This window comes from Schistocerca gregaria, chromosome 1, assembly GCF_023897955.1.
Source record: "Schistocerca gregaria isolate iqSchGreg1 chromosome 1, iqSchGreg1.2, whole genome shotgun sequence".
NCBI classification, from domain to species: domain Eukaryota; kingdom Metazoa; phylum Arthropoda; class Insecta; order Orthoptera; family Acrididae; genus Schistocerca; species Schistocerca gregaria.
Window position 1 is genome coordinate 848802358 of NC_064920.1, and position 13348 is coordinate 848815705.

At 42.8% G+C, this 13348-nt stretch overlaps 1 protein-coding gene across 3 annotated transcripts in view; it reads right to left on the bottom strand.

Annotated features, from left to right (window-relative positions):
• Positions 1–3431, bottom strand: part of LOC126272689 (cadherin-87A) — a 663064-nt gene extending 659633 nt beyond the window's left edge. The window contains exon 1 of one of the 3 annotated variants that reach the window (XM_049975716.1): positions 3271–3431. The gene's annotated coding sequence lies outside the window, so the exon portion shown is untranslated. The remainder of the gene's footprint in view (positions 1–3270) is intronic. The other 2 variants (XM_049975724.1, XM_049975733.1) reach the window with 2 other exon arrangements.
• Positions 3432–13348: the final 9917 nt, after the last annotated feature.

The following is a 13348-nucleotide window of genomic DNA, read 5'->3' on the forward strand; positions in this document are numbered from 1 at the left end:
ATTGCGCCCTCTGACATCGATCAGGCATGACGGCACTTGCTCGCACATTTCCACTTCGTTTGACTGCTCTCCCCACCGACTGATCCTGACGTAACAGTTACTTGTAGGGACATACAAAAGAGGGCACTGTTGACCCTACATGTACGCAATCTGTCTGTTATCTTAATCACTTCTAATGAATAAACTGTTGAACAAATGCCCTGACAGTGAAAAGATTCATATAATTCTTTCCGAGTATAGTAGTTCTCGCGAACAGAGGTCAACGTTGTAAAAAGCGTTTTCTAAATCTACAAAGGTAGGCTTGCAGAATGAGATTTTCACTCTGCAGCGGAGTGTGCGCTGATTTAAAACTTCCTGGTAGAATAAAACTGTGTGCCGAACCGAGACTCGAACTCAGGACCTTTGCCTTTCGCGGGCAAATGCTCTACCATCTTTTTTTTTCATTTTGTTTGGTGTTGCTCTTTGTGTTTGGTCTAGGCGGACGTAGCAAGACATCCGTTTAAGTTGATCGTTGATTTCTTTAGTCAGTTTTTTTTATTACAGAGGGCTAGCAGCCCTCTGACCGAACACTCTGAGCTACCGTGCCGGCACCCTATGAGTTACCCAAGCACGACTCACGCCCCGTCCTCACAGCCTTACTGGCGGAAGTAAAGCTGAGGACGGGGCATAAGTGGTGCTTGGGTAGCTCAGATTGTAGCGAAAGGCAAAGGTCCCGAGTTCGAGTCATTGTCCGGCACACAGTTTTAATCTGCCAGGAAGTTTCAAAGGTAGACTTGTCTCTCTCTCCAAGCTATACCCTACTAAAATTCGTAGGGTCAATGTTGCCTCTCGTGTTACCACACTTTTCCCCCACGGCTACCTGCGGATTTGTTTCTTCTCCTGCGCAACTGTTTCGTTTTTCCGCACCACTCAACATTTTGCTGCTATTACTCAGACGTAAAACACTGCACTGAGCCACAGCGACATTTCAGAGGCGGTGATATCAGCGCGTAAGAAAGCGTGGCGTCACGGCACTCCCGGACGCGCGGCGCGGATCTCTTGAGGAGGCCGCGTCAGGTGCGGTGGGGAGGTGGAGGGGGGGGGGGGCGGTGGGAAGGGGGACTTGAGGGGGGGGGGGGAGGAGAGGAGAGGTGGCCACGGGGGTCGGCGTTCTGACCAGAACAGACCTGCCGTCTAACGGGACCACAGTCCCGACTGGCAGCACGGTGGAAAGCGCTGGCGAGCGCAACGGCAAGCACAGTAATATTCACAATAATATTCCAGACAAGCGATCCGCCGAATCGTGACATCTGATTCGTGAGCTGTTGTACAATGTCTGGTATCCACGCAGTAATTAACCAAGCATCGCGTGATGGTGTTCAGTCTTGAGTGTTGATCTTGATTAGTTTCGGGTGTGTCCCGGAATAGGTCTGAATCCAAAACACCTCTTCTCGTGGTCACTTATTAAAACTCCAACAAGAGAAGAAAAAGGGCCTCGTCAACTTAATTAGTGTCACTTTCTCCTGTAAACAACTCACAAAAAGCAGAAAGTGGGTATGATTCAAGGTTAGACGGGACATCCAACATCATACGCCTTTCGATTACAATGGAAAAACTGCTAGTGGTAAAGCTTTTGAATAACAGAGTATACAAGGTTTAGTTTCTTCATTCGCCGCAGCCATTCTCAGGTTCTCTCATTGACGATCCTGTCAGTCCTTTCTTAATGTCATCTGTATGCGCTAGCACGAGCCGGGCAGGCATTCAAACGCAAAATAATGCGCTATCATGGATCGGATTATGACAGCGTAAGTTGATTATTTCTTCTGTAGTGGGGCAGGCGAAGAGAAACAATCTCAACATCTTAGCTTTTTATTCTTCCGTTTCTATAAAGTATCACAATACAGAATAATTATACTAACCAGATTCAAGTAATAAATCACACGTGATCTTTGTTTCCTCTGCTTCGAGGATACGGTGTGTCAAACATAGACCTTGAACTCCCATCGAATTTTCTCATGTTGAGAAATCAGAAGGAGCTATCTGATTTACTTGGTAAAAACTTTTTAACGGCAAAATCGCATAAATATTTCATTATTTACAACAACCGGTTTCGACAGACATTGCTATCATCTTCACGTCTTCAAAATTTTTGTTATAACGCGGGTTTATTTTGAGTTGGAACCTCACGCCACTAACATGACAACTAGGCATGAAGTTCCACATCGAAATGAACCCGTTTTACAAAAAAGCTTTTTGAAGTCCTGAAGATAACGCCAATGCCTGTGGAAATCGGTTGTTGTAAATACAGAAATATTTATGTGATCTTGGCTTTAGAAAATTTGTATCATATAGTGTATCATATGGTATCCAACAACAACATGCACTTTACTCAGATTGACAACGAAAGACATTAAGCGGTACCCACTGTACAAAATCTAATAATAATCTAATGCAAATAGACTAACTTCAAATCAAAGTTCACATTTATTTCAGTAGAGTGAAATGCATTGAAAAATTAGATAATGAAGGGTAGGATCAAGCAGATGTCACTGTTTCACCTCGTCTTATATATTACCACGCGTTTCTGAGCCTATGTTTCACTCTCAGGTAATATCCACACGTAGTCTATCGGTTGTACATTACTTGCTTTCATTTCATCAACATAGGTGCTTGGCTTTGTGTTGGTAGATAATTGCGATTGTTCTAAGTTGGGCATTTTATGTAAGCGGAAACAGGTGCAGGTGTGCTCTGAAAAATAAGTGTGTGTCACGTAACGAAAAGAAAGTGAGGTAGAACAATAGAAGCCAGAAAAAGTTCTCATTGGTATTGTCGTGTTATCGAACTGTGATGGTGGTAACAGCTACCTATGTGTAGAGGAAAACAAAAAGCTTTTATGTTTCAAGTTATTACAGCATCGGCCAATAAAGTATGGCTTTCAGAATATGTTCTAATTTTGCTAAAACACAAGAAATTTTATACGATAAACTTTTTACGGCACTATTGGTCAAAATAGTGAGAAGTCTAAAGATCCGGCATAGGACATAAAAAGAAGTGTATTGTCTGCATCGACGGTTGCTGTGTACAAGATAAGCGAGCTGTATGGTGTAAATACGTATCCACTGTCGGAGTCTACACTGTGAAGCACTGCCTGCTGTCAAGTGGCGTGTCTTTTCCTCGTGCCTAGAGCCTGACGTGGCCTTCACAGCCCAAGACACAGGTAGCACACTCGCTGAGACAGTAGTCTCCAGAGAGTGCACTATTAGCTAACGCAGTCGCTCATTTGACACTTACCTTTTCGATGACGTAACAGCTGAAGCGTCGTGTCGGGCGACGGTAGTTGTCACATGTCAGACTCGTAGGCGAGACGAGACGCTCGGAGTCGGGCAGTGTCGGCCTGCTCCACAGCTACACTTCACATCACCAGCTCGACCGCAAGGCGGCAACCTACTGGCGACTCCAGCGGCGGCGTTGGTGGCGGCGAGGGAGCAGCGGGCGCGCATGCGCAGTGCTCGGCCGCTGGAGTGCGCTGCCCAGCGGGAGGCCGCGGCGAGGGGGCGGCAGTGGCCGCAGCCGCCGGCAGCCAGCAGGTGGGCGTGCCGAGGTCTTACCGAGTATAGCGCTGCTTCCGACAGCATGACCAAAGGCGAAACGGTAGCCTCACTGGCACTTGATTACCACTTCAAAATCGCTCGAAACAATACATTACATAAAAACATTTCTCGGCAAATACACTGCTGAAAAAAAGCATCCTTTTAGAGGTTTCCAGTTCCGCAAGTTTTATTGTTGCAACAGTGCATAAGGAGTAAATGAAATTATATTTACAGATTAATGGCACAAACGACTCTGACGTACCAGGTATCCAACCATGGTGAAACACCCATATTACTACGTGGCGCAACCTCCATGAGTGGAAATGCATGCACTGACTTTGACATCTAATCGATCGTACAGAAGGCGAATTTGTCCTGGGATACATTATGCCACTCTTCATCGACCTGTATACATATATCTGTAGGCGTTATTGCATGATGAGTTGTTGTTGTTGTGGTCTTCAGTGCTGAGACTGGTTTGATGCAGCTCTCCATGCTACTCTATCCTGTGCAAGGTTCTTCATCTCCCAGTACCTACTGCAGCCTACATCCTTCTCAATCTGCTTAGTGTATTCACCTCTAGGTCTCCCTTACGATTTTTACCTTCCACGCTGCCCTCCAGTTCTAAATTGGTGATCCCTTGATGCCTCAGAACATGTCCTACCAACCGATCCCTTCTTCTGGTCAAGTTTTGCCACAAACTTATCCTCTCCCCAATTCTATTCAACAACTCCTCATTAGTTATGTGATCTACCCATATAATCTTCAGCATTCTTCTGTAGCACCACATTTCGGAAGTTTCTATTCTCTTCTTGTGCAAACTATTTATCGTCCATGTTTCACTTCCATACATGGCTACACTCCATACAAATACTTTCAGAAATGACTTCATGTCACTTAAATCTATACTCGATGTTAACAAATTTCTCTTCTTCAGAAACGCTTTCCTTGCCATTGCCAGTCTACATTTTATATCCTCTCTACTTCGACCATCATCAGTTATTTTGCTCCCCAAATTGCAAAACTTCTTTACTACTTTAAGTGTCTCATTTCCTAATCTAATTCCCTCAGCATCACCCGACTTAATTTCACTACATTCCATTATCCTCGTTTTGCTTTTGTTGATGTTCATCTTATATCCTCCTTTCAAGACACTGTCCATTCCGTTCAACTGCTCTTCCAAGTCCTTTCCTGTCTCTGGCAGAATTACAATGTCATCGGCGAACCTCAAAGTTTTTATTTCTTCTCCATGGATTTTAATACCTACTCCGAATTTTTCTTTTCTTTCCTTTACTGCTTGCTCAATATACAGATTGAATAGCATCGGGGAGAGGCTACAACCCTGTTTCACTCCCTTCCCAACCACTGCTTCCCTTTCATGTCCCTCGACTCTTATTACTGCCATCTGGTTTCTGTACAAATTGTAAATAGCCTTTCGCTCCCTGTATTTTACCCTGCCACCTTCAGAATTTGAAGGAGATTATTCCAGTCAACATTGTCATAAGCTTTCTCTAAGTCTACAAATGCTAGAAACGTAAGTTTGCCTTTCCTTAATCTTTCTTCTAAGATAAGTGGTAGGGTCAGTATTGCCTCACGTGTTCCAACATTTCTACGGAATCCAAACTGATCTTCCCCGAGGTCCGCTTCTACCAGTTTTTCCATTCGCCTGTAAATAATTCGCGTTAGTATTTTGCAGCTGTGACTTATTACACTGATAGTTCGGTAATTTTCACATCTGTCAACACCTGCTTTCTTTGGGAGTGAGCCGTAGTAAAGTTAGCTTTGAAAAGCGCGCCGCAGCGCGAAGCGTGAAGCAGTCTCCCTCCATTTTCTGGCGGTGGCGCCGTTGTCGTAATTGAAGACTTCGGTGTCTCCCTCTAGCGGGAAAGAGGAAAAATGGGCTGTTCGCGTGGGTTTAAAAAGTGGCTGTATGGGCTCTCGTGGGGAGTTGGCAGTCGGAGCAAAGAAGCGACTTCTCTGCCGATGCTAGAGGGACAGCAGGCAGACCGCGGCTTCAGCGTAAGCGACGCGAGCAGCGGCTCCGTGGTATGGGGCGTTAACTGCTCGTCGAGATTCTGAAAATCGGCGCGCCTTCCTGCGTCTGTTGAAACGGCTGGCAGCGGGCGGCTCGGCAGAGCATTTGGAGGTGCTGCGTTGGTTCAGCCCTGGGAGTCGTAACGCACCAGAAGTTGAGTATTGATCGTTAACAGATTTTATGAAGTTTAACTGAATTTGATTTACTTATTCTTCTTAATTATACCAGCCGTATATTTTGCAGGTTTCCCGCCATTCTTTCTCGTCTGCCCACCGCGGGAAGGTGGTAATATCAGAATGGGTGGTCCGTTTGTCCCCTTTTGAGAACGAAAGGGGGGGGGGGGGGGGATTCAATCTGTGGTTCGGATTGCTTCTTTCCCCTCCCAGCTTACCTACGGGTTATTCGACTGTTAGCCTCCGCCATGTCTGTGAAAGTCTAAGGCACCAATGGCTGTACTGTTTACAATGCAAGGCACTAAGACCTGATGCTTTCTCTCGCCTGCCATAATTAGTATTACTAGACTCACGTGTAAAAGCTACTCTAAGAAAGAAGAACAACCCCTTTTGCCTCGTGGTAAGAACTAATCAACTGCATACGAATTCCTGCTCATCTGGAAGCTGTAACTTACGTAAATTTGTGTTTATGTATATTTGGCTGTAATCAAGCAAGGTTGTTAATGTACGACGTAATGGATTTTTTAAAATATTGTCTCTAGTCAGCAAAAACTGTTGTTTGTTTTTCCAATTTAATACCTTTTAAGGCTTTTACTCAAAGTGCTTATGTGTTTTATACAGGTAGTTGGTTATTAGTGTGTTTTTTTGCCATGCAAAAGTTTGCCATTTCATTGCGGGTAGAAATTGTTGTCTTGAAAAGAGAATATTGTAAAAGTTCTCAAGCCCTACCTTGCGAGCGTGTGTGACTGCCGTAAGTTAACTGGCATAAATTTGTATAATTCGTTTTTTAATGTTTTTGGTTTTTCTATTTTGAGAACTTTAGTAAACAGGATTGTCTTTATATGTTGCAGACAAGTCAGATTTTGCACCATTTAATGAACCTGAGTGAGGCTGTTACGGGCGGCCGTAGCTACGGCTGTTGTAACCAAATGGGAAATTTGTCTGCCCAAAGGTGAAGTTATATATTCAGATTGTAATTTAGCTGAGCTTGAAATATTATACATTGTCGCGTTGTATATGTTAAACTGCTTGCCTGTACTTGCCTTTTACTGGCGTGAAATTTTTTATAATAATTTAATAACTTAAAAGTCCTTTCCTATCGTAAATTGTGACTTATTCGTTAAATGATTGTTGTTTTTTTTTTAAATATCGTGAAGTCTTGTACCAAATGCGAATAAAGAGTGTTACTGAAAATTGTGTGTAATTTCACCAGTTATTCCTTGGCACCTACTTCCCCTTTACATTTTGTGCATTAATTCTGATTAATATCCTTTGGTGAACAGCAGTAATTGTACGGTTCAATGAGCCTCACGAGTCCTGTCACATTACAACACTTGCTCGACTGGAGACAAGTCTGGAGATCGTGCTGGCCAGGACAGTTGCTGCCCGTGTTGGAGAACACGTCGAGTTTCATCGACAGTGTGTGAGCGAGCATTATCCTACCGGAACAACATCTCATCTTCCTGTTGAAACAAAGGGAAAAGAATGGGCCTCACAACACTCTGCACCGAGCGCACGGTGCTCAGCGTGGCCTCCCAGAACACCAAAGGTGAAAGAGAACTGTAGCTTATCGTACTCCAGGCCATGAGGCCTACGGTTGGGCCACTGTGCCTCGGACGAATGTCCTCTGCGAGACAGTGCTCACCAGGTCTACGTCATACGGGCAGACGATCATCACATGCATGCAGGCAGAATCAGCTTTCATTACTGAAGACCACGGTCGATGCCATGGAGAGAATGGAAGACGGGCTGGAGGTTTGCGTTCCTGTAGTCCCACTGCTAATATGCGAGGGGCGTTTGAAAAGTCAGTACAAAAATAAAAACTACTTACGTGTTTGGAGTAAACCTCTTTTATTTTTCGACATAGTCTCCTTTTAGACTTACACACTTCATCCAACGCTGTTCTAATTTGTTGATCCCTTCCGAAGAATAGGAATTGTCCAAGTCTGCAAAATATTATTTGTTGCTGCAATCCCCTCCTCGTTTGAATACAATCTTTGTCCCGCCAGCCATTTCCTCAAATTGGGGAGCAAATAGTAGTGCGAGGGAGCCAAGTCTGGAGAATAAGGGTGATGTGAAACGAGTTGGACTCCTATTTGCATTAATTTTACGACCACAACTGCTGAGGTGTGTGCTGGTGCATTGTCGTGATGGAAAAGGACGTTTTGCGGTCCAGTCGCTGGCGTTCTTCTTGCAGCTCGGTTTCAAACGGTCCAATAACGATGAATAATATGCACCTGTAATAGTTTTACCCTTGTCCTGATAAGCGATGAGGATTGTCCCTTGCGAATCCCAAAAGACAGTCACTATAACCTTTCCGACCGAAGGAATAGTCTTCGCCTTTTTTGGTGCAGATTCTCCCTTGGTAACCCATTGTTTAGATTGTTGTTTGGTGTTAGGAGTATAGTAATGTATCCATGTTTCATCCACAGTAACGAAACGACGCTTAAAGTCCTGCAGATTCTTTTTGAACAGCTGCAAAACATCCTTGCAACACCTCACACGATTCCGTTTTTGGTCAAATGTGAGCACTTGCGGATAGCTTACTCATGTCCAAATATTCATGCAAAATATTATGTACCGGTTCATTCGATATGTCCACAGAACGAACAATCTCAAGCACCTTAACTCTTCCGTCATCCATCACCATATCATGGATTTTATCAATGATTTCTGGAGTTGTAACCTCCTCAGGGTGTCCAGAAACACTTATAAACTGTTTTAATCGAAGGTGCAGAGTCACCGTAATGTTTATGAAGCTTCTCTTTAGTTTCCTGAGGAATTTTGCCTTTCATAAAGTTATGTTTAACCACCACAAGAAATTCTTTTTCGTCCATTTTTTGACAATGACACGAATGCCAAACACAAAGAAATAGAGCAATACGGCTGAAACTTGGTGTGCGTTCTTTCCAAAGATGCTAATAACTAAACATGACCTCGATACTTGCCGATGGTGCCATCTCTCGGACTTTACATGGACTTTTCAAACGGCCCTCGTAACCGGTTCGCAACAGTTCGTGTTGACACGTTTGGGCTCACAAGCCTTCTTATCTGTGCTGTGATAGCTGCACGATCTGCCACTTCTGCCCTTATAATAGACGATCGTGGGTGTCCAGAACCTCTTCTAGGGGTGTGAGATGTTCACGCGGCCTCTGTTACAAGCATCGTTGCACAACTGGTGCAGCACTTCCAAGTTGCGTTGCATTTCTTCGAAAGGGCCATCCCACCACTCGCTCAGTTGGCTGTCGAAAGCACGAGTGCCTCTCGGTGGCATGGTTTCCTCCTTGCTCCACACGTTTGCAGCACACTGAGCCCTCTGGCTGTGAGCGTTCCCTATTAAAGTGTAGACACAAATGGCCCCCTGGTAGCTATTCCACTACTCGGACGACTTTGAAACCTTTATTAGTACATGTACTATCCCCCAGGTGGCATACGCTGTCATCGCACCAAAATCGACGTCGTACTGACTGTTTTCCGGCAGTGTATTTATTATTTGCGAATACGTCCATGAGGAATACACAGAGTACTTACAGGTGCGAAATTTGCATTCGTTTCTGCCCATATTTCTTTCATTTACTTTCTGTGGGCTACTTTTCTCTCTTCAGAGCATGTTGGGTTCTAGTTTTCTTCTTTGGTCATCTTGCTATCTGTAAATTTTTGACCTAAAGAATTCGCAGTTTTGGACATCTTTTGGAGTAATTCCACCCAATTTCAGATAAATTTTCATCTCGCCAACTCATTTCATCGTGCCTGCTTTCGTTACTACAATTGTCAAAAAACTTGAGTGGTTGAAACTTCCTGGCAGATTAAAACTCTAACTCGGGACCTTTGCCTTTAGCGGGCAAGTGCTCTACGAAGTGAGCTACCCAAGCACGACTCACTCCCCGCCCTCCCAACTTTAATTCCCCGAGCACCTCCTCTCCAACCTTCCAGACTTCACAGAAGCTCTCCTGAAAACCTTGCAGAACCAGCACAGAAAGGATATTGCCTGGTTTATTCTTTTAATGTAATCATAGAACCTTAACCTCCTTTTTTTAATGTCGGTAGGGATATTTGTGTATTGTTGGGTTTCCTTACTGCTTCTGAGACGGTATTGCTCGTCTACAAATTTTGGACACCATTTTTTTTACGGTTGTGGCTTTCTTCTTGTTGATGTTTTCCCGCTCAAAATATTAGTGTTTGTGATCCACAGACGCTTTCTAATTTACTTGATGTACTGCAGTGTCTGAGTTTTGTTTGATAAATGCCAGAAATCCTGAATCGGCGAGTGGCAAGGTGCTGGGCATACAAGAATCAAACATTTCATACTTTGATTTTTTTTATTTTCAATTTTTAAGAAGCTCAAGTTCTCAAATGTAGCAAACATTTAGTAAATTAACCCACAGGTGCTCAAGACTACTGACAACGGTTTTAAAAATTTTCGAATGACACTTCAACACCAAAATATTTTTGTTATTTCCCTGATGTCCTATCCAGATAATCTGATTTATTAGTAGCAACATAGAAACGCTCTCTTTAAACATACATAACGTGCAGTTTCAGAATTGGTACTACTGAGATGCTGTTATGACAACTGCCTGTAACCCTATTCTTCTATGTTGGTGACTGCATTATAATTTACAGCACAAGATGGAGGTGACTGGTACACAGTACAGAGAACATACTGTAAACAATGTTTTTTTGTTGGAATTTAGACATGCATATTTAGCAATCGTCACTGTGGTAAGATACTTTGACAGTATGAAAGGACTTCGTAGCATGGTCTTTAAAATCAGGTTCTTTTATAAATAACGAGAATGAAGAGGCTCCCACTGTTTTTGAACAATGTTGTGCTCAGGTACTTGTTGAGTATTAAAAAATAATGATATCATAGTGTGGTCTGCAAAATGTTAATCAAGTGGCAGCAAATTCGGAAACAGGTGGAAAAATTCGTAGGATACGCCAAAATGCAGATGTACCAGCCCATTCCTCCCCCCCACCTTTCCATAAAAAAGACCTGTGTGTGGATGTATGCTTATATGTCTACTGTGTAAATCCACAAAAAAGGTTCGTGCATTGTAAATAATTAGCTGCCTAATATTAAGCGTAGGCCTTCAGCAAAAACAGCACTTGAGCAGGAGTTTATTACATTGTCACAACGTAGCCCACAAAATTATCTAAATTATTTATCAATCATATGCTGTTGCTCCACTGGTCTTTGGTGAGCGGATTAGGGTATGGATATCGAAGAAAAACGTTTTGCACTGCCCTCTGTGCATATCTACATTAAAATATTTAACTGAACTCATATTTCTGCAAGTCACAGTCCGTCCCTACATACACACATTTCTACCGAGTCTGTGACTGTTAAAAAAAGTATTGACTCTTATAGAACATGTCTAGATGACGAAATTACGTACATAGGAAAGGCAGTACCGGTGGAAAGATGTTGTTTGCAGGTAGTGTGGTAAAAATAATATATTTCTCCTGCTTTAATGTAGCACCTCTGTGACAGTGTAATTAATTAAAACTGTATGCAGAAAGAACGTAGTTCACAATAATGACCACATGTCATTATGACGTTAGCATGACCAAATGTCATCCTTTTCAAGTGTAACCATCCCGCGTCCGGCCATCCTGATTTAGGTTTTCCGTGATTTCCCTAGATCACTTCACGCAAATGCCGGGATGGTTCCTTTGAAATAGCACGGCCGATTTCCTTCCCCATCCTTACCTCACCCGAGCTTGCGCTCCGTCTCTAATGACCTCGTTGTCGACGGGACGTTAAACACCAATATCCTCCCCCTCCTCAAGTGTAACAAGCAGTAAAATAAGTGGTGGAACAGACGAAAATGGAAGCGTAAAAACAAATTTTTAGAATTAGCTGCCAGACGTTAAGATAAAACGATTAGGGCACTGCCTCGGCTAAAAAGAAAGACAAACTTTTACTACCAATCAAACGAAAACTAAAAAAGTGGGGCATCGAAGTCAAGAACGAAAACTGAAGTATATGGTGTAGACAACAACCATTAAGGAACTAAAGGCGACGTTATGGTCGTGTATCCAGCTTACGAGCGCATAATAGGTATTATGTTAAGTCTGCTCGGCACATTGGCTCCTTTAGATATCTGTGTCTCTCAGCGAACCAGTCAGGTCTCAAGAGATGAGTAGTCATTCTTTGCATTCCTCTTATTAGGTTGTGTCCTTATTCTTACGCTAGCAAAGAAAACAGCTGGGATGATGGTGTTTTTACGAATCATCTTAAATAATAAACATGTTTCCTAGGCTATACGAATTTGAAAGTGGAACTTGTCAAGTGTAACCAGCCGTAAAATGTCGTGGAATATACTAAAGATCGTAGAATTAACTACTTTACATTCCGATAGCACGATTAAGGCCTCTACATGCACTAGAAAGAAAGACTAATTTTTACTACCCCACAAAGAGTCGATGAGTTAAAAAAAATGGCGAGATGAGAGACTTTGACACTGTAATGTGTATGACATCATAGCATATCCTGTAAATGTGTGATAAATATTAACATAAGATACTATGAGAATCTAAGCGCAATTAATGTGTGATGTATACAAAAAATGATAGAAGTACTGACCAGGTATTTTTTCTATCCCCAGCTTGTTAGGATGAACATTCTGCCTATTGCCTTGTGTAGACCAGTCCTATTACACTTCTAGCTTCAGTCAATTAATACCAGACCCTTGCACATATAATTTCAATGCTAGTCGAATCACTCCTCTAGGTGAATTGTTTCTGACTGCTTAAAAATCTCCGATAATATTACTATAATTAATGGCTTTCCTATCTAGCACCAAATATTTGGCATTTTTCTGTAAGCACGTCGCATATATCGAGACTGTATGGCAAATGAACTATTCCTACTTATCCACAGATATTTAAATTAACGAGAAAGCCTCCTGAAACATACCTATACTTGCAATGTATTGAACATCTGCCGTTCGCAACAGTGCATCCTGTAAACTGGCTAGAAGGCATTTCCCACAGTACGCTACACATGATTTCTAATCGGTGTTTTAACCGTATATCCATGTAAACAGCAAGCTGACAGCGGTTGCGTCAAGTTCTATAGTCGGGACCGCATACGACGTAAGTGTTTTCGGAGGTCCACTGATGAAATTCGTTAACATTAAATAATCATATACACCCTGTCGCTAAACTGAAGGTCTATAGCTAAAGACTGGAGATTTGTTCAGTACATATGAAAGTATCACTGAATCAAATTTGCTGTAAGAATTCGAAACACATATCGTGTTCGAGCCTTATGAAATATATCAAAGAAAGCAACACATAGGACGTGGTGTGAAGAGCTGCTGCTGCTGCTGCAAGTTCGGTGCATTTTTTCTGACAGTAGAACAGATCAGTTTCAAAAACTTTGCATTTCCGTTCAGCAGTATATGTTCCGTCTGTACCACCTTTCGTGGCTTAAGATAGACCTTAAGAACGTATTCGTCTCTCTAAAGAACACTTACAGACACAGGCCGAAGCATCATCTTCCCGAAATCGAATCCAGTGTGGTAGCCACTGAATCACCTGAATTGTCACACACTGAATTCGAA